This window comes from Rhinopithecus bieti, unplaced genomic scaffold, assembly GCF_001698545.2.
Source record: "Rhinopithecus bieti isolate Rb0 unplaced genomic scaffold, ASM169854v2 scaffold_5130, whole genome shotgun sequence".
NCBI classification, from domain to species: Eukaryota; Metazoa; Chordata; class Mammalia; order Primates; family Cercopithecidae; genus Rhinopithecus; species Rhinopithecus bieti.
The window spans coordinates 1,099,884-1,122,355 of NW_016804792.1; the positions used below are offsets into that span (position 1 = coordinate 1,099,884).

General features: G+C 41.4%; 1 long non-coding RNA gene across 1 annotated transcript in view; it reads right to left on the reverse strand.

Moving 5' to 3' along the window:
• Nucleotides 1-22,472, reverse strand: part of LOC108528569 (uncharacterized) — a 52,682-nt gene that overhangs the window by 22,955 nt on the left and 7,255 nt on the right. Inside the window, exon 2 of the long non-coding RNA XR_001885199.1 lies at nt 4,252-4,358. This is a non-coding gene — a long non-coding RNA (uncharacterized LOC108528569). The remainder of the gene's footprint in view (nt 1-4,251; nt 4,359-22,472) is intronic.

Genomic DNA, 22,472 nt, shown 5'->3' on the forward strand with positions numbered 1-22,472 from the left:
TAAACTTGTTTGACTCATAGAACACTTTATCAATAATTTTAGAAGACCTTTTTCCCCTTAGTTTCCATTCTGTCCATGATATGTAGAGCAATTCATGTTATTAAAGATATGAGATATATTCTATAGTAGGCAGTAATAGGACTCATCAAGATTTCCGGCTCTCCTTTTATTCTAGGCACATGAACCATTTCTTTGGCCAATTAAATGTGAGCAGAAGTCTGTCACATCTGAGTGGGAATCCTTTAAAACACAGTCTTTGATTCTCCAAGTTTTCTTCCCCTGCCACCAGGAAGCCTGAAGCTTAGCATTGAGATGACAATGCCAACAGATGGTAGAGCCCCACTCTACGTAAGCATCTGAGAAACTATGATAGAAAAAGCACCTGTCCTCCTCACTGGTATCCTTTGGACATGAAGCATGAGAGATAAATTAATTTTCATTTTTTTTTTTTTTTTTGAAATGGAGTCTCACACTGTCACCCAGGCTGGAGTGCAGTGGCACTATCTCGGTTCACTGCAACTTCCACCTCCCAGGTTTAAGCAATTCTCCTGCCTCAGTCTCCCAAGTATCTGGGATTACAGGCACCCACCACCATGCCCAGCTAATGTTTGTATTTTTAGTAGAGACGGGGTTTCACTATGTTGGCCAGGCTGGTCTCAAACTCCTGATCCCAGGTAATCTGACTGCCTCGGCCTCCCAAAGTGGTAGGATTAGAGGCGTGAGCCACCACACCCAATTTTCATTGTTTTTAAATCAGTGAGACTGTTGGATTTTAGTCCATCTTCCGAGTTTATCCAAATTGTGAAATATACTACTATGAGAAAATAAGAAATATGGAGAGGGTTTTTTTTTTTTTCATCCAAGTGCCTTAAATTGTGTATGCATTGTGAGAAATACATTAATACTACTTATAAGTAAATTATTTAGCAATCATCATACACACACACACACACACACACCAACCAAGCACTTTTAGGCAACTTACTTTATTATACATCTCTGCTAGTTCACCAAAAAATGTCTAATTTGACAATCGAAGAAGAAAAAAATAAAGAACACAAAATGCCAAGTCTACTGGCAGCATTTAGCATACATTAGAACTTGGGCTCTACGATTGCCCCAGATTCCAGAACCTGGTTATTCAAAGACAATGTGGGTCAGAGATTTCCTCTGGGTCCAGGAGATAGGCACTAATCCTATGTTTCTAAATCTTACTTGTGGAAAATAGAGCAGAGTGGATGTGGTTAACGATAGCAGCTATGCCACACTTGAGTCAACAAAATATAAGCCCAGGGAATATTGAGTAAAGTTGGAATACCCAAGGGAGCACCGACAGTCCGCCTCTAGAGGAGAGCAAGAATAGATGCAACACTTAGAGACGTAAGAAGCGACCCCAGGGATCCACTAGTGAAATAGGCCCACACATCCATTTTCAGCAAATACACCTATGAATTCCACAGCTTTTTGACATCATCCAGTCACTTACGCTTCTGTCCAATTCAATCAAAATGGTCAAATTAGTGATGCTTGTACAGAGTCCAATGTGCCTTTCTATAAACTCTAAGAAGAATGGGATGCTTGTCCACATGAGTATCAGGAGATTCTATTCTAAAGGAAGCAAACACACTCATGGTATGGTAAATAAAATGCTTCCCCAATGGCAGGTTTTAGTATCACTAGCACCTCTCAGGCCCTCCTCTCTGAGATGGGATCACCCTGCTGCAAGGTGTTCGTAACTAATGAGCAATGAACAGGAAAGAAGATGGTGAAGGAAAATAAAACTCACTCTAAGTTTACAAAGTAAACTTCATAAAGTAAATTACTGCTATCATTGAGGAACAATTCAATACCTCTCTTGCCCAAAGCAGAGCACTAACCTCTTCACACTGTTTATTTTATGTAGTCCACAAAACGATCCTATGAGGTATATACTATTCCCATTTTTCTCTTAGAGAAACTGAGGCTGAGAAACGTGCTACTTTGCATAAGCACCCAGTCAGCAATACTTACTCACCATTTCTTTAGTTTTTAAATAAGTTTAAAAATAATTAGAAGCATATAAATTGTAAAATTAGCACAGAGACTTCTCACTTGACAGAAGCATTGTTGTTTGTCACAATTGTAGGAGTGGGGTTATAATACCGGTATTCAGTGAGTAAATGCCAGGGATATTGCTGAACATTGTAGAATACCTTGGTAGCCCTTACAGAAAAGTCATCAAGCTCAAAATGTCAATAGTGCCAAGGTTGGGAAAACTTGGTTTAGAGAACTATAGGTCTCATGGGAAATCGTTTCTCACTTGATCATATTAGCACCATGTAAACCAGGAAATTCAAACTAAAATATCCACAGTTGCCAGTCAGGCAGCGATCAAGAGTGTAGCAGACCCAGGTACACATGGTAGAGAACTAGAAATCTAGGGGCCTTTACCAACGGATCCAAGACTATGCTCGAAAGAAACAATTGCCCGCAGTGTCCTCCCCAACAGGTCAGCCCTCTGTCTTTGTGTACATTTCCAAGGTTGGCTTCTAGGGAAAATCTGATGACCCAGCAAATTTGGCCTATGCTTCATCATGGCAAGCCCCACTTGGGCTGAGCAGCAGCTGCTCCCTTTGGGCAGGGAATGTGCTTTCTGGTTTTACACGCTCTACCTGGTCTGCTGTACTCTTGACCACTGCCTGGCTGGCCACTGTAGATATTTGAGTTTGAATTCCCTGGTTTAAATGGTGCGATATGATCAAGTGAGAAGTGATTTCCCATGAGACTTATAGTTCTCTAAAGCAGGTTTTCCCTACCTTGGCACTATTGACATTTTGTGCTGGATGATTCTTTTCTGTAAAGGTTACCAAGGTATTCTAGGGTGTTTAGCAATGTCGCTGGCCTCTGATCACTAGATACCAGTATTATAACCCCACCCTGACAATTATGACAACCAACAATGTCTCTCGATATTGTCAAATATCTCCTGGGGGACAAAATCATCCTCGGTTGAGAATCTTCTCCTTGGAACACACTATTCTTGAGGCTCAAAGCACTTAAAAATAGTCAAGCAAATAGAGTCTCTATGTGAGTAAACAGCATTGTACCGATGTCAATTTCCTGGTTTTGAAAACGTATTACAGATATGCATAATATTTTGTGCATTGGAGAAGGCTGGTACAAGGGAAGTCTCTGTGCTATTTTTACAATTTATATGCCTCTAACTATTTTAAAGTTATTTAAAATTAAAGAAAAGGTGAACAAATATTGAATAAATGAAAGCATGCTGAAATGTATACTTCTTTCTCATTTTTAATAAAGTGTATTTGATTTCCTTGAGGGTAGTAAACCTCACAGGTTATAGCTCTCCATCCCAGGTGCTTAATAAGGTGTCTGGTGTAGAAAACCTTCAAGAAATATTTTAAAAGTTTTAAGGTAATTTAAGAGCAGCTCAGGAGACAGGAACTCATGGATATATATTGACCACTTAGTAATCTCTTGAAAGAAAAGACGTTAGCTTTCTCCATAAAGCAATGAGCTAAAGAAGACAACTGAGGAGAAATAAAAAGAACAAGGAAGAAATTTGGATTCCTGAACTCTTTTGACCTATTCAACAAAGGGAAGCACATTTTACAGTTGAGAAAGAAAGAAAAATGGAAGGAAGGAAGGAGGGAGGGAAGGAAGGAAGGAAGGAAGGAAGGAAGGAAGGAAGGAAGGAAGGAAGGAAGGAATGAGTGAGTAGGGAGGGAAGTATGGAAAGAAGGAAGAAGGAAGGAAGGAAGGAGTGAGTAGGGAGGGAAGTATGGAAAGAAGGAAGAAGGAAGGGAAGGGAAAGGAAAGGAAGGGAAGGAAAGGAAGGAGGGAAGGAAGGAAGGGGGAAGGAAGGAGAGAAAGAGAGGAAAGCTGAAAGGGAAAAGAAGTTATTCTTATAATGATTCTCTGTCATAAACACATTTTGAGCAGATTGTAAAAAGTAATTCAACGGAAATTAGACTGCAAAGAGCACACAGTACACTAAGTGTGACTGTATTATGCAAACAGGGAATTCATTAGTTTAGAACTTGGTTTTTCCACTAAAATCTGCAAACATGTGAGTCTTCTTGGTGACAGTCTTGGGTCTTTCCCTTAAGGTCGTGTGAATCTTGGTAGCATGACATTTCTAGGCTTTGGTCCTTGCCCACTAGGATCCACTGCAATTAGTCACTTGATCTTTAGGCGGTGACACCTGGATTCATGGGGGAATTTCTACATCATTAGAAGAAAACTGCTTACTTCCATTACATCATTCTTTTAATCAGTGAACACAGGCAGTGACATTTCAGTTAGGCTGGTACAAAATGGTAGTGGAACACCTCCTCATAGGTTTTGTCAAATTTTGCCTACAAAAATAAAGAAAACAGTTTTAATTAGACATTAATGCATTAATACCCTTATTAATAATTCTAATAATCAACAGCTAATAGATCTGTGGAGTGTTTCCATCATTCTGATAGCTTATTGGGCCATACTACAAATGTATTATTTTATTTTAATATGATCACATTGGATTTGATTTGCTTGGGCTGTTATAAAAAGGCTTGGTAGTAATCTCTGGTTGTAAATCAGGGACACCTGGAAGTTTGTTGGGTGTTTTTGCTCTTTTTTTTTTTTTTTTTTGAGATGGAGTTTTGCTGTTGTCACCCAGGCTGGAGTGTAGTGGCACGATCTCGACTCAGTGCAACCTCCGCCTCCCAGGTTCAAGCAATTCTCCTGCCTCAGCTTCTCGAGTAGCTGGGACTACAGGCACCCACCACCACATGCGGCTAATTTTTGTATTTTTAGTACAGATGGGGTTTCACCATGTTGGCCAGGCTGGTCTCGAACTCCTGACCTCAAGTGATCCACCCACCTTGGCCTCCTAAAGTGCTGGGATTACAGGAGTGAGCCATCGCACCTGGCCCTGGCAGTATTTTTTTTTTTTAATGTACCTGTATTTCAGATTAAAAGAGGCTAGAAAGATGTTTAAGAATGCCAAGCATTCTAAATACCAATAACATACGATGAAAACTTCAGATTTACAGTTGACAAGTCTGGCCAGAGCTGAGAGCATTCATAATATATTGTTATATCTTTATCATAACCCTATGAGTTCAGTAATAGTTTTTCTATTTAACTTAGTAGGACATTTAGCTTCAAAGAAGTGAAATAATTTGTTTAGTGTCACACATATGAGAAAGAACTGTATTTCAACTCTGGTGTGAATTCAAACTTGAAGTCCATACTCTTTCCATCTTCCACTGCTGCCTGTATGGATGCATGCACACGAACAGTACTGATACTGTGAAAGGAAAGCATGATGAAATTGAAGAATATAAGCAAAGAAGGGTCCATCCCTCAGGACTGGTGCTGCCTGCTCTCTTCCTCACAGCTATCTACAAATTCATCACAAGGAATCAAGGAATCCAGGACAGGCGCTTTCTATTACAACTCTGCTAGCAACTGGATTTCCATCACAAGTACCAACAAGGAAATACCCATGCAAGCCTTCATAAGGCCCTCCAATCTCGTGCCCGATTTCTTGCTGCACAATAACCCCATGCCTGCCGCTCTTGTAATGAGAGCAGCTTTGCCCCACCCTAGTCCTCTTGTTTTAATTTCTGCTCTGTAGCATCCTTTATCACAAGGGAAGCACAGACTCAACCATTCTCCCAGCATCCCTCCATTATCAAATACACTTCTTGTTCCCACTACTGGCTGCTTGGGGAGATGTGAACTGATTCCCTGGTTTAAATCTACAGCACTTCAAAAGACTGTTCTGTCTTCACTAGCGCCGGTACCTGGCACATGGCCACAGCCAGGGAGCTGAGGTTCCCTCTTGAGTCCCAATGCAATCACGCACTGTCTGCTTCTCGCTGCTCCCAAGTTCGGAAAGTGTTTTCAAAAATCCTCTGTGTTGCCAGAATGACAATTGACTCAAGCTAGCCAGAGCCATCCAGCTGCTGAGAAAAGCCTATCTGCAACAGAGCGATTAGAGAGTAACATTTCTGCTGGAGGAAGGGCAGGGCTTGAATAGCCAGCAAAGTCCTTCTGTGAAGAAGGAGAGGTGAGGAGGCCGGGGTGACTTCTCTTCACTCCAGCATTTATTAGTCACTCGCTCGGCACCACAGTAGTCTGTGGCAGCACAGAGCTTCCACAAAGAAACACGTGCTCCTGAACATCTGGCAATGGACAAATCAACCACGCAACAAATATGATCCTGGAGGTGCCTGGGCAAGGGGCTGGAGACACTTGGAAGAGAGACGCGATGCCTGTCCTCAAGGCGATGACTTTTTCAAAGAGAGAGCAGCCAAATTCATCTTCATAATGGTTAAAGAGAAGCACACCTGGTTTACCTTGTGTATGACAGTGTGGGGGGCACGCATGTGGGCCCATTTGCATGTGTCTGTAGTCAGTGTGAGGTCACAGCAGAAAAGGCAGGATTGTCTTAAACAAGTTTTGTCAAATTTGTCTTAAACAAGGAATGTCTTAAACAAGTTAAACAAGTTTTAACCGTGCGGATACGGGTGTTGCACGCAGTGAGAGTATCTGGTACAAATAAACCGGAAGCCTGGAGGTCGGGGACATTCGTACCACTTGAGTCCCTAGCATATTCCAAAGGAAGTGGGGCTGGAAGATCAGACTGAAAGGTAAAAGTGCGCTGGAGAGGAGGCAGGCCTCAATGCTGCAGGATTGAGCCTGTGCTTGTTCTCCGCAGGGTTTCTTAATTTTCTGTTTAGAGAGTGGTCTGGTTAGTTCTGCATCTTAGAAAGATCCCTCTGGCCACCATAGAGAGGGAGGATCAAAGCCAGTGAGACCTAAGGCAGAAGAGTTAGTGAAAGAGTTCAAAACAATTGTTCCAAAAAGAGGCCACTGGGGCCTGAACATCGGGAGCGCTGAGGCCCAGCTTTGCCTTCATCCATCCTGTAAGACACACTGATCAGTTAGATGGGAGACTCGAGGGGAGAGATGAACTGAGGGTGACTCCTGGTTTCTGTCTTAAATGTCAGAGAATAATAGCAGATAAAGAATGTATGTCTGTGTTGGGGGCGGAGTGGGGCAAAGAGGATGCTAACTCTTCATGGATAAACAGATGCTGAATTTAGAAGACCCTGGATATGCCCATCATGAGCTTAGGTGAGACGTTAGGGATTCTAGGTCCAGATTTGGGAGCCATAAGAATGGACAGGCTTGCCCAGGATTTTGCAAAAGAAAGAAATTCCAGGGAGCATATCTTCTCAAGTAGCGGAAGGCTCAAAATTTTCAGTTATCTCAAAGGGGCAAATGCGCTGCAAGATGTAGAAGGCAACAGAGGGCTGAGTTGGGGACCTTCTTGACAACCCTCTCTGCCCAAGGTCCTGTCAGGTTAGCTGAGCCTGCCTGAGTGTCCCTTGAAGCTCAGTGATCAAATGAGCACAAAGGAGATAATAATTAATACCTGGTTTGCAGGGATGAAGAGAAATTTGCATTATATGTATGTATATATAACGTGCTTAGTACATAATTAGTGCTCGAAAACAGGCATTATATTGTCTCGTGTGTGTGCGTGGTGTGTGTGTGTGTGGTGTGTATGGGTGAGAATAAATAAGCTGCTTTTTTCCCCTTCTCTCTGATCCATGGGAGACTCAGCATTTTGTTCTGACTGGTGCAAAGGGTGATGAAAAGTGGAGAACAACAGGGCAAATTGTCCAAGCGTAACTCTGCTGTGGTTCATAAAGGAAGTAATGAGTGGGCAGGAGCACAGCTAAAGACTACGTTGCCCTGACCCCTGCCTGGTTCCAGAGCCTCGGGGCCCCGCAGCAGAGGGGCTGTGAGGGGAATTCAGCAGGGCTGTTCCTTTTCCCTTCCCAGGTTCAAAGATTAGAGCACATTGTGAGAGATCTACCAATAAAACTGAAAACAGCACACTGATGATAACTCTGTCTTGCAAGGAGGTAGGCAGAACCATCCTAGATTTCTTTTTTCTAGGAAAATCTATACCTAAGATTAAGAAAAAGCCAAACAATAAAATGTGTATTATGAATTTATCAAGAAAACAGAGCCTGTCCCCCACAAACATCAGGGCTGTTGATCAATTTAATAGATGCAAAAGTGGGTTCTTAGTTAGGAGATTGAGTAGAGCGACATTCAGGTGCTCCCCAAGGATCTTTAAAATTCATTTGTTCCAAAGAAGTATACACTCTCTTACACCAGCATCACTACGCGGAGCACCCTTAGTTAGAACTGACAGCCATGGAATTAAGTAAGAAGCACAAAAGACCAACCCCTAAGAGGAAGTAGCTACACAAAAGAATTTTCACAAACACTTCAAAAAAAAAAAGTACCTTCTTTGCTTGATGAGGCCGATCAAGATAAAAGATTCACTAAATTAGTACAGTTTCTACAAAAGGCCATAAGAGAGACAATAGATGAGGGGGAAAAAAAAGAAATTTAAATCAGGCTTGGCTTATGCCAAATACAGACTGTCTAATTAAACAAAGAAATAAGATGAAATTAACGTACAGGAACTTTTCCTCATATAGGAGGAAAATAAAGCCTGACAGTTTAAGTAGGAAAGTTTATGATCATTTTTAAAGGAAGATAAGAAAGGCTAAAGACAGAAGACTATTTGATATCGACAGTTTATTCATTTGCACGCAGACAGATATTCTTTCTCAACACAAAGCATGAAATCTTATGGCCATGAAGCTTGAGGGCCCTGGCATAGAGAGTCCATATACAGCTACAAAGACATTTAAGAAATCAGTTGCATGAAGATTGCTAGTTGCCCACAAAAATCTATCCTTCCCTACTTCCAGGTCATATGGATAAACCACATTTCCTGGCCTCCCTTGCAGTTAGATGTGGTCATAGGACTGATTTATGGCCAAGGAATGTGAGAAGCCATGTGTGCCATTTCCCAACCTGGGCCTTGGGTCATTGCCTCCTCCACACCTCTATCTCCTTCCTGCTGGCTGGAACTCAGTAGGGACTGTGACCTATCTTCAACCTTCTGTGGGGAAACTCCCCACAGAAGGAGCCTGAGTCCCTGAATGATTCTGTGGAACAGAGAACTTCCACCAACCTGGACTACTCATCTTCGAGTTGAATGTAAAAGAGAAACAAGCTTTTATGGTCTTTAAGCAACTAATTTAGGTCTTCTTGTTTCTGTATCTTTGTGTTCCCCTGAACTGTGTACAAAGAAACAAAAGATGCTTTCAAAACTATGTATTGAGAAGTTACTATGTCCTCAGCCTTGGTGTAAGCACTGAACAAATACTCGATGCTAAATCAGACCTTAACAATGGAAGAAGTACGCACATAAATTATTTGTTCCAGTGTAAACATTGCCTTATTCTAACTCCACACACACACACAGTGAATACAAAGAGTGGGCGTCTCATACTGTTTGGAAGAAGAGAAGGAAGAATCAATATGGTAATGGCGTGTGGGTTGAGCCTAAGAACAGAGGTCCTCTGGGCAGAAAACGGGAAAGGAGGAAGGAAACAAAGGAGAAGAAATCCCATAGTGTGTAGATAGGAAGATGCAGCCAATCAGTAGTGTGAATGGCTAGAGGTCCTGGAGTAGAGCCAGGAAGACATTTGAAGACCAGAATGTGAAGATAATAATTTGGACTTCGCCCTGCAGGACAATTAAAAGCCTGCTGAGGTTTAAAGTGAGCACTTGATAAGGCCAGATTTGTGCACTACAAAGGGCCTACTAGAGGGTATGTGCAGAATGGACCAGAGTGGGGACAGACCAAGACAGGGAGCCCAGTTAGGAAGTGCCACATCAGCCCAAATACCTCTAGTGGACACCTGAACAGGAAGGTAACATGAGACTGGAGAGGAAGGGGCAGCGTGGAGAGATCTTTCAGAGTGGAGGAGCGTGGAACCTGGCAACAACTGAATGGGTCTGTTAAGAAAGATGACCAAGTCACCTGCTCACCTTGGCTCTCACAGTGAACTCTAGACTGTGAGGGCCACTTCTGAAAGAATCAATTCACTTTCCCTCTCCCTCTCTCTACAGCCAACAGCAGTCCCTCCTAAGCGGACCCTCATGTCACTCCCAGGCCATTTCCTCCTACCCACCCCAACCATCCACCTACCCAAGAGTCTTCAAGAGCCATCCCAGATTAAATCTGTTTCTCTCTTAGTATCATGGGCATGTCTTGCCCTCCCTTCTAGATCCTATACCTTGCCCTCCTACAGCTGAGGATCAACCATGTTTGGCTTCTAGAATGAAAGATTATAGTTGAAAAAAAAAACCAGAGAAGCATTTCCAAATGAAAAGAAGATATGATGAAAAGGATGAAAAACCAGAAGGAGAACATTATCAGGATGAGACTGAGCTAGTCCTGGAACATCTTCTGGCCTCAGGTTTGTAAAAGGAACAAATTGTACTAGATATTTTCTAATAGTCCTTATGGCCCTCACGAAACTAAAGAATGAATTATTCTAGAACAATGAAAAAATAATTGTGCACATATTTTGTATTATAAACTAACAACAATATCTGGATTTCTGATACAACCAAATTAACTTTGTAAAACTACCTAACTAAATCACAAATGAAATGAGCTAAGAAATGGAAAAGTTATATGAGTGCATGTTTTTAGGGCCTAAACAAACACAGTAGTTTAAGATTTGGAGTCATTTACTAGGAGTCAGTGTAGAATATGGATTTAAATTAACAATAAGTACTACTCTAAAAGAAGGAATAATAATTCTGGTAACCAGAAAGGACATATAAAATTAATACTAATAATTACGGAGGAATTACTTAATTATCTGACTTGTGGAGAGAATAAAATCAGATGCTATTAAATAGAATTGAACCTTATATTACTTTGCTCTTATATGTCAGTCAAACGGGATATTTTAGAACAAAGAAGCAGTGTTGAATTGACACATTATATAAGATGATGGTTAGCTAAAATAATTATCTGAACTAATTAATTTAATTTAGTTTATTGTAGCCGTAGTTCACAGAGGTACAGAAATTGTAAAATACTTAAGGACATTATACAGTGAGGCAAATATTAAGGAAATCAAGACTGTTTTCATGAACCTGAAAGCAAATATGCCAATGAAATTTATGATATATTTATGACACAGCTGTTATTACAAAGTTCCATATGATGGTGAGCATTTCTCAAATCTTTTGAAAATTGTTTTTGCCTAAAGATTGAAAAATATTATCTAGAGAGCATTGAAGTATAAGTAGATAGTAACAGTGCTAGAAAGCATTAGAGTATAAGTAGTTAGTAATAATACCAGAATTGCTGAGCACTATGTGTCTGGCACTCTTCTAACTATCTTCCTGGGATTAATTCATTCAATCATTGCAGCTCTACTAGGAGATTGGGACTGTACCCCCACTGTGCAGGTAAGAAAATGAGGCACAGGGAGACTAAAGATAACATAGATGGTAAATATCTAAGCCAGAATTTGAAGCCAAGCACTCTGCTTCCAGGCCCAGTGTTCTAACCACTATCTTTGGCATCAATCTGAATAACTCATAATTCACTGGTCCATAAAGAATTCATGCCCAAGTCTCCTGATGGCTGCTAGAAAATCAGGGATTGAAGAGAGCTAGTGGGGAGGAAGAGCCTTCACTGAAAACATCTTGAGTACCTCTGGGAAAACAAGTGCCAGTTGGTGGCATCAACACCTTCCAAAGATCAGGGTCAGCATTTCAGACCTTCAGGTTTCCATCATTGATGTGGGATACGGAGAGGTTATTTTAGGATAATCAAATATTTCAATTGGCTTTGCTGGAGCCACTGTTTTTCCCACCAAAACTTTCACAGGTGACCATGAACAGGGATATTACTCACAACAGGCCAAGGAAGACAGTCTGAGGTTCCCAAAGTCCAAACTCTTGATAACTCAGTAGGCACCTAGAGTATGTTCATCTTGTCCTCAGGAAAGAAACATAACTTATCCCTTATGTTTCTAGTGACAGGATAATTTATTGTCCAAACCAGGCATTTTTGAGATGGAAAGGGGACATTATTAATAATGACTCCAGGGAGGGAAAAAAGACAAAAACAAGCCTTGCCCCACACAAACAAGGAGGTATTGTCACACCATTCATTTTGTTCTTTCTCCTCTGTGTTACAAAGCATTATGTTGGTTTTTTCTCTCCAGTTTTGCAGTCCTTAAATGCAGTTTAAATATTTTCCACAGAGACAGAGACATGGTTGTGACCATGAGTCAACAAAATCATTTCTTAGTGGCAGATAATGATGGAACCACACAGCAAGAAAAAGAATGTCCTCTTGGGTCACACTGAGCCTTCCAGTGGAGCTGGGGTCACGCAGCTGGGGTCACCCTCTGGGTTAACCCTTTAGAATTACATTCATTGAAACTCCACCTGGAAAAAGCCTGAGAAGCTGTCCACTTACCAAATCTCTAAGTGACTAAAGAGACTTATCTAGATGGTGGCAAATAACTAGCTTTTTTCATTTTCCCATAGGATTTGCTAGATGTATCAATTTAGATAATTTTAAGAATTTATTATTCAGGGCTCTGCAGAGCTAGTTGGCATGTGCCATGCATGCATTCCTTCATTCATTCTCTGATTGATACATGTTTTTAAACCAAAATGTATCGTAACTGGAAGTCAATTCTTCCTTTTACCCATACAAATACTCAATCTAAATTACTCCCTTATTCATTTCTTTATTCATCCCAATTGTTTGGATGTCTATGTGCCAAGTAGTATGCTAATTGCTGAGGGTGAATCAATTAAATAGGATAGACATCATTTCTATGCTCATGGAACTTGCAAAAACAGAAAATTAAACAATCAAAATTGAAGTAAGTTCTATGAAACAAACAAAATAAATATATAAGATGCTAAGTTAGGAATTAACAGGGAAGATGTTTTATTCTTTTGTTTATTTTTCAAATTTGTAGCCAACAACCCTTGTAGGCTTGTAAGCAGTGAGATCACTGTGGTTAAAAATATAAAGGGTTATGGTTCCTGCTTCATGGGGTGCACAGTCAGCTGATGAGGGCAGATAAACAGCAAGTAAATGAGCACAGGGACAGTTAAAAATCGCAATAAATGCTATTAAGGAAACTAAAAGCATTAAGCAATAGTGTAGGAGTCAGTAAACTATGGACCCCCCAGAGCCACATCCAGGTTACCCTCTCCCTGATTTTGTAAATAAAGTTTTATTGAAACACAGTCGTGCCCAAGCATTTTGTTTTGCCTACAGCTGCTTTTAACGTGCAACTGAAGGGTAAAATAGTTGCAACAGAGACCCTGTGGCCTGCAAAACTTACAATTTTATTATCTGGCCCTTTAGTGAAAAAGTTTGTTGGTCCCTGCAAAAGGAATAACAACCGATGACAGATGGAAAGAGGGGGACACTATTTAAATAGAAGACTCAGGGAATATTGCTTTGCAGATATGGCATTTAACCAAAGGCCAGAAAGAGAAGGAACTGGTCACAGGAATCAATGAAAGAATAGCTCCCCATCGGAGAAAATTACAGGAGCAAAAGGCCCTCAGGCCAGACGCCAAGAAACGGAAAGAAGACTTGTGTGGCTCTGGTGTGGTGAAAGAAGGAGGGAGGACAAGGCCGGGCTGAAGAGGTAGGCAGGTGACAGGTTCTGGAGGCATTGGAGTTGGTGATAAAAAGATTGGATTCCATTCTGAAAGCAGTAGGAAAACGTAGATAGGTTTTACTTAGGGGGGTAATGCAATTTGTTTGGAATTATAAAATATGACTCTGACTGCTGGTCAGCACATGTAGTTAGAAAGGTGGAGACTAAATGCTGGGAACATAGTAGGAAGTAATGTCTGTTGTCCAAGTGAGGGCTACTGGAGACTTGGCTGATGAAGTGGCCATGGGATTGGGGAAATCTGTTACATGGAAGCATGTTGTTCCTGGGGCTTCAGTACCACCAGTTTTTCAACCAGCAGGAGTGTGGGTTTCAGACTGTTAACAATGGTCCTCTCATACTCTCCTTGCTGCTTGAGAGAAACATGTAGAGCACCACAGCTTCAGAGCCAGTCAGATGCTGAGTCTTACTTGAACTTTGTTGTCCACAAATGAGCTATGGCATATGATAATTAGCCTTGACCAGGATGCTATCATTGTGATCAACTCAGAGCCTAAAATATGGAGGGCTGGAGAGGCATAGCTACACATTGTTGGACGACACTGACTTACACTGAGTTTCCCCCAGAAAGCAGAACCCAAGACAGGGCTTCCAGACCCCATATGCAGGAGCTAGGTGAGAAGATCATACAAGGGAATGTTCTTGAGAGGGTCACTATGATGGGCTGCAAGGTTCAATCCATCTGTGGTCATCAATCCATCATGGTCTATGCTCTGAAGATCACAGAAAATGAGTCTCAGACTCAAGTGCAGAAGAGAGTGTTATTCATCCTCTGGCTTCTGTACCTCTGTGTTCAAGAGTTTGTTCATGGGATGATCTGAGTAATGCATGAATAATCTCAACATGCCATTGGAGAAGCTTTGGTCCAGAAAGCTAGAGATTCCTGGAACAGCTAGGAGGAGGGTCTGTCAAGCTACAGCACCTTGAAGTTTTTGCCCCAGCAACAGCTCAAATAAAGGGAGTCTAAATCATGTGATGAGAGGAAAACAGGTGTTCAAGAAAAACCCCTAACTCACTAATGAAGCACCCTCTACACTCTCTCCCATTTGACCTTCATAAAAGTCTGTGAGGTCTTTATGTACATCTTAGTTACATAAAATGTTACACCTTATAACATTCCCATTACAGAGACAAGCAAACTGAGCCCCCAAGACACAATGAAAACGATGGCAAGGCCAGGACCAGCATCCACACGTTTTTACCCCCCAGCTAGTGCCCTTTGCACTACACCTGCTACTTCTCCTAAATAACTGAACCAAAGGCGTGAGGAGAAACAAATTTCTGTAAGTGTGAGCGCAAAGCAAGAGAGAGGGAAATTGATTTTGCCTGGAAAGGAACCATGTAGGAAGGCCTCTTAATGAAGCCATCTTGTTTGAATGATCCAGTGTTTGGTAAACAAGTCCTTAATCATACCTTTGAGTATTGTATATGCTTATAATAACGTCATCTCTCAGCTTCCCCCTTTTCAGCCTGAGTAATCCCCGTCTCTTTGGTCTCTGCACGTGACAGCTTCAGTATCTCATTTCCTGTCAATTCCCCAGTTTTGTTGTAGCTTTCTTGAGGGACGGTGCAAACATTCCATGATGTGCTAGAAAATGCTAATTACTATTTATTATTTAAGAAAAACAAGATAGGCTCATGTGTGTAACTGAGCTCCCCGAAGCCTAGGTTGCCAATGATCATGGTCCCCGTCCCTTAGTGGGTGGGTTACTTGTCATGTGTGCTTAACACTTGCAGGGAGAGTGCAAGGCAAAATCATAGCAACTGAAAATGCCCTTCCATACCTCCTGGAAATTCACCTCTGGATTTTCTTACCCTTCTCAGCCATGACTCACCTGACAGGGTGACCACTTCGGGGCAGGTTGAGGGGGCTGTCACATAGGAGTGCTGCAATGACTTGACCACCTGGTCCTCCTGGGCAAGAAAACAAACTTTTCCCCACAGAGTAAAGATAGCTTTATTATAAAGGACAATTTGGATTCCATGCTAATTTACATAAAATGAAAGTGAATCACTAGAAAACATCAGCCTCTGGACTGTCATTACTACATGAATTCTGAGAGCCTCATTCTCAATCTCAGCCTCTTCCTGGGAAGCCAAGTTCTGCCTCTACAGTTATTGGAAATTTAAACTAGACTTGAAATCATAGGATTATCCGTGAAAATACTCTGACTGTTAATAGTAATCATGCCTCAGAGGAAGACATCCACATATCGGTCAAAGCACGGTTTCTAGTCTATTCTAAAGGCTGGGGCTTGCTAGCACCTGATATCGAATAAACCTCTTACCTACCCTCTGAGCCTCTATTTCCTTCTCTGCTGAATGGAGATATAGAAGAACTGGAACAGAACTAAGCAAATAGTAAGGGTTCAATAAATGGCAACTTACTATTAATAATAGCAGTAGCATTATAATAAAAAAAAAAACTAACATGCCAAGCGACCCACAAAAGTTCTCAAAATAAACAGTCTCAGATTCAGATTGTGCTGTGTCAACCAGGAGTTTCCCCAACAAACACTTTCCCCTGTGACCAAATATAAACCAGCTTCACTCGCCTCTCCACAGACCTTCTAATTATCTCTGCTGTTTACAGCATCTAGCCCCTCCGCTACCCAATTCTCCATTATTCTGACAGCCAACAAACTAGACCTATTAGAACTCAGCACAACTTTTGCCTAAGGCAGGAACTTTGTGAGACCACAAATCGTCTTGGTATTAAAAGTCGGTGCATAAGAACTGCCCTCAGCTTTTGCGCTAAATTGCTAGTTTGAAGACATTCATTGCGGTATATTGTATTTCCACTATATTTTGCTTTAATAGACTTCGTGGTGAAGTGTATAAGAAGAGTTTTAAAGCCCGAGGTAGCACACAGCCAACTTTTTTTTCCCTTTTATATATTTTTCCATCTTTTGTTTGTCACCTTATATTGTTTTGTTGCTTCACATACATAAAACAACCTGGCAATCACAGAACAATACCCAGCAGTTAGTTGGAGGCACATATTGACTTTACTATTAAAAGTTGAAACAATCAAGCTAAAGAATCTGTGGTGTATTTTTCTGCTACTTGCATGAGACTTTAATTTGAAAACGAATGGAAAATATCCCCTCTGAATGTAATAGCACTTTCATCGACCTCGGTTTATGTCTATCCTTTTGCATTGACTGCTTAGCAGAATTCCACATTTAGAGGGAGAAATGGAAGAAAGTGTTTGCCCAGCACTTTCACCTGAAAGTCCTGAATGTGTTTTACGGCCCAGGTTCCAGGTCAGTTGGCTGAGTGATGCCGACACACCTTGCTTCCCCTTGGTTTAGGTGACATCTGTCTTTCCTTTGTTCAACTTCATGATGCTGAGGCAACAGTCTAGATAGCCTCTATTTATCATCTTATGGCACTGGGGATAAGGGAGAGTGAAGGCTACGTGCTCCCTGTCTTCATGTAGCGCCCAGTCTTATCTTCTTAGAGCATATAGTCTCCTGAGAGACATGAGGATTAAACAGCCATGTAAAGACATATATAACTGTAGATATCTGTAAGTATATTACAGCCTCTTTAGCATCAAGGTTATGAAGAAATATATTATGAGGGGATGAACTTTGGATGTGGGGGCAAATGGGGAAAGCCCACACTGTTTTCTTCTCTATACTCACATTCAACACAGAACACTTCTGTGACCAAATGTATGGGGTGTTTTCCTATGACAAGCAATTCTCCAGTTCTCTGCAGACGATGACTGGGTGTCTGACAATTAAACTTGATTCTGACACCATCTATCTGGAGATAACATCCCATCCCAGAGGTTAAGGACTCAGCCTCACAAGACTGCACACATTTCAGATGCCAATCTCAAGTCCAGGGGTTACTATGATCCCCTCCTCAGGTTTTATTATTTGCTAGAATGGCTCACAGAACTCAAAGAAATACTTTACTTAGATTATTTACTCATTAATGAGATACAACTCAGAAACAGCCAAATGGAAGAGATGTACAGGGCAAGGTATGAGGGCAGGATCATGGAGCTCCTGCATCCTCTCTAGGCACACCCTACTGGCACATCCATGCACTCAGCAACCCAGAAACCCTCTGAACGCAGGCCTTTGGGGTTTTAATGGAGCCTTCGTTATGTAGGCATGATTGATTAAGTCATTAGCCATTGGTAATCAACTTAACCTTTAGCCCCTCTTCTGTCCCCAGAGGTCAGAGCATGGGACTGAAAGTTCCAACTCCAGTCACATGGTTGGTTCCCCTGGCAGCCAGCCTCTATCCTGAGGCTATCCAGGTGCCCCAGCTATCCATCATCTCATGAGCATACAAAAAAAAAAAAAAAAAAAAATTTATCACTTCAGAGATTCCTAGGACTTTCGGAGCTGTGAACCAGGAAACTGAGGGAAGATTGACATATATATATTTCTTACTATATCATGATATCACAAGAAGTCAGGGAAGATCTCTGCGGAAAATGATGGAAATGAGAAGATGAAGTAGTTGCATAACAGTCATCTGAGGGAGAAGTGCAGAAATAAGAAACCACCTGTGAAAAAGCCGCAGGGCAGAAAAGAGCTAGAACCTTCAGGAAACAACCAAAGCAAGAAGAGTGCCCACCTGCAGGAGAAGTAGAAGGTGGAAATGAAATGATGGGCAGAGCTAGAGCTGAAAGGATCCTTTAGGTGATGGCAGAGAGGTGGGATTGTATTCCAAGGGCAATGGGAGTCCATTTAAATTCTTTCAGCAGAGGAGTTACATGATCCAGACTGATTCATGTTTGGAAGGATCTCTCTCCCTCCAGCTTCCATATGGAGAATGAATTGAAAGAAAGCTGGAAAATAGGTGTTAAAGCCACCTTTGACGGAGAGGGGCCTAGGTGAGAAAGAAGTGTCACTTGAAAAGTTTTAGAAAAGAAACATTTGAGAAAAAGTATTTCAAGGTGATTTCAAGATGGACTTGATATGGTGCTGAAGGAAAAGGACAGTTTCTAGGGAGATGTTGAGATGTCCAGTTGTGCAACCAGTGTACACGCTGAAACAGGAAACTCTAGAAGGAACATATTCAAAAGAATGTCAAGTGTTTAATTATAAACACCTAAGGATTTATTTGAAATATGAGTAGTCAGAATCAAATTCCAACTAAAGAGAAATCTATTGGAAGAATAGGGGGATATCTCATAAAAGTTGAGAAAGAAGTGATACATGAGAAGAGAACTAGGGAAGCTCAGGGAACCAAGCAGCAAGAATTCATTGATCTCCCAAGAAATCTGACATTGATCTCAGTTTAGCAACTCCAATTGCAAGCGCCAAATGTGGGAAGAGAGAATCCCACATCAGTCTGGGTTGGTGCAGAGGCCCACTCTTCTCCAATCAACAATGGACAGGAAAGCAGGACTTCATACTACAAATGTGGCTGCTCCATCCTCATTCATGTAGTTTGGCAGAATCCTTAAGAGAAGACTGTAAGTTGTGAAGCAGTGAGATACTTCATATGTCTTTTGTACAGATATGCAATCTCCTTAAACCTTTGCAACTGAGATATATGCTGAGATGGTTGCTGTTACAACCATGTTATAGAGAAGGACAGTAAGCCCAGAGAAGTTAATCATCTCCAAGGCCACAGAGATAGGAGGTGGTGGTGCTGTAAGTTAAACCTACATCGGCAATGCCTTAAAAACCTGACGGACTCAGTCTCCACTCACTGCTTCACAAAACGCACTTTTGCAGCTGTGGCCTTGTTATAGTTTGCTGAGCACCCCAGAGAAGAGAGATTTGGTTAAGCTTAATTATGTTCTAGTTGATTTCATCAGACTTCTGGAATCTGAGATTTATGCATTTTCACAGATGGTTAACATAATGATTAGAGGGATGAAAGTGCATTTGCCCAGAGTTAAACGGAAGGTTGGTAATGCAGCATCATCGCTTCTGTTTCAGGGCTTGGCCAACAAGTAGACAATATTGTTCCTTTAGGAGACCAGGAGAGTGAATCTCTCCTTTTGAAGCAGTTGCATGAATTGTCCACAGGTCTTTCTATGAACCCTGTGAAAGATAGATGGGATTTATCTTGACTGAAATGGGGAGAATCAAATTATCTTCATCAACATCAGAAAAAAAAGTGTGATTATACATAATAAAATACCCTCCATCATACATCATACTCCCGTTTGCATTAAATGAAGGAATTGTGAAGGGCCTGGGATAATGTATTATATTACAAAGAACCCCTATACATGTGTAGTATATTCACCAAAGTTTCAGTCTGAAGAAAAGAAAATCGCTTGGATCTATATATGTTATATCTTTCAGATTGGACTCAAATTTAAAACAGGAGACACTTTTCAGCATTGGGTCTTACCTTGTGTTAAATGTCAAGATATTGTAGTATGTGGTAGTCTTTTTCAACTCTCTTACTCTATTTTTTATGATATCTAACATTATATTTCTATGTATTTCCTTGTTTATTATAAATTTCCTCTACAAGAATATAAAGTCTACAAGAGCAAGGACTTTGTCTTCCTCATTGCGGTATTCAGCATCAAGACTAGCGTCCGGCATGTGATATCCAAATGCTTAGAACATGCTTATGGAAAGAGAGAATGACTCCTCTCTGCCACCACTGAGAAGCCCTCATTCTGTGTAGATCAACTCTTTTCTAAATCCATGGCAGTATCCCCTAGTGGATCTCTGTGTGTGGCCTCCACCTTAAACTCAAATCTGCTATGCATTCCCCAAAGTAAGCTTTGAAATCACAAATCATATTAGAGCATTCCTTTCATTAGCTAATTTTATGGCTTTATAACACTTTTAGGCATGGGCTTCCTATCAAGGAATTGAAGGTCTTCTGTAATCTGGCACCAAACTAAGTCTTTGTAACTTAACTTCTCAACTCCTTGCCCTCTGCTTATTTATCTATCATGCATTTACAGGCCTACGTGAGCACACCACAGTCTGAGTAAGAGGCCTGAGAGTCATTCTCTGCCCTTAAAAAGAAATCCAACATTCAGTCTTGCAGAGAAACTGAAGAGAAAACAGATTGCTATGGAAGCACGTAGTAAGGAGCCCGCAGAACATCCGGAGCCTTCACAGATCAGGTGCTGGTTCTCCAGCTTGCCACACTCTGGTTTTGTTGTGACTTTGCACACCTCACTTCTCCGACTGAATATCCTCCTTACCCACCTACCGCACCCAGAGAACTCCCACTTGTCCTTCAACATCCAGTCTAATTTCCCATTGCTGAATCCATTCAGACCAACTGTCTTTCTTGTTCTGTCTTAAATCAGACATTTAGGCATCTGGAGAAGATTGACTACTGGTTGCCTAACTCAGCAAACAACCTGCAGCTAGTTATCAAACTGATACACAGATAAAATACATTTCCCAGAAATTAACTTTCATCTGAGGCATTTGGTATTTTTAGGAAAACAAAATTTAAATGAAATAAAATATTGATTCTTAAGCTCTCTCCCAAACCCCCAGAACAAAATTTCCTAGGGGAAGTCCTAAGAACTTGTCTATTTCACAAGAAACGTGATTCTCAGTTGTTGGTTCTCAGAGTGAGACTTTCCCTGACCAGCAGCAGCAGCCTCTGGGACCCTGTTAAAAATGCATGTTCTTAGGCTCCACTCCAGGGGATGGCCTGACAACCATGTGTGACTCACCCTCCAGAAGATGCTGTCACATACTCAACTGTGACCCACTGCTCCAAGTCAACTCCTGGGAGTAGAAAATTAAATGTTGGCCTAAAAAACTAAGTGATACCTCCATCGCCCCAAAGCATAAATAACAGCCTCATAAGAAGCTTCTTTTTGCCACAGTGTGGCTAATGCTAAACTGACCCAACAGAAATAGAAATTTCAGAAAGGCCATGGCCTAAAATCAGAATTTGCTGCCTCATTACATCTGGAACCATTGAAGCTATAAAGACATTTCTGTCTTGTGACTGGAAAAGGCAGCAATACCCAAGAAACGGAGGGGCAATCAAAAGCAAACACCAGGCACAAAAGAACCTTCAATTATCTGGATATTTTAGTAGGTAGTCCCAAAGATTCCCTGGAGCCACAATTTTCAAAATTTGTTTTAGCCACAGAGCCCTTTCTTCAAAACATATAGATTTAACCCCCTATCTACATAATAGAAAAGAGTTGCTGCTGGGCCCAGTGCCCTGGCCTTCCTCAGCAACCCTGAGGCCCCTGTGGCATCCCCAGGAAACCCTACAAGGATGGAAAAAGCAGGCTGAACATTCCTGTTCTAGATGGTATTTCCTTCTGAATTCTCATAGTCACACACAACTGCAGAGAGAAAACAGGAGCCGGGGCATTCAACAGCAACAAAAGAGATTATTCTAGTGTTGACTCAGTGGAGGTCACTAGACTATATTTGAAAAGATCAGTATAATATGATCGGTTTAAGATGATTTAAAATTAAGCAAAGAAAGAAGAAAGAAAAGTGGGGAGGGAGTAAGTGAGGAAGGAAGGAAGGAAGGGAGGGAGGGAGGGAGGGAGGAAGGAAGGAAGGAAAAAGAAAGAAGAAAGGAAGAAGAGGAAGAAGAAAGCAAGCAAGCAAGCAATTCTAAACTGCTGAATGGTTCCACTTTTCATCGTGAGATGCCTGGAAGCACTGACTTTTGTTGTCACTCTGGACCCAAGGCGCCCCTTCTTTTCCCACGCTGACCTCTGCCATTTCTGTAGGTGGTTTACATAGCAGAGTGCAGGGTTACAGCTCTTCGGCAAACTTCTTCACAGCAGAAAGGGCAAACAAGGTTCCACATAACTTCCTGTTTCTCAACAGAGCTGAGTCTCCCCCTCCCCCATGTTTTTGTTTTTCTGCTCATTCTCATGGAAAAAAAAAAAAAAAAAAAAAAAAAAAAAAAAAAAAAAAA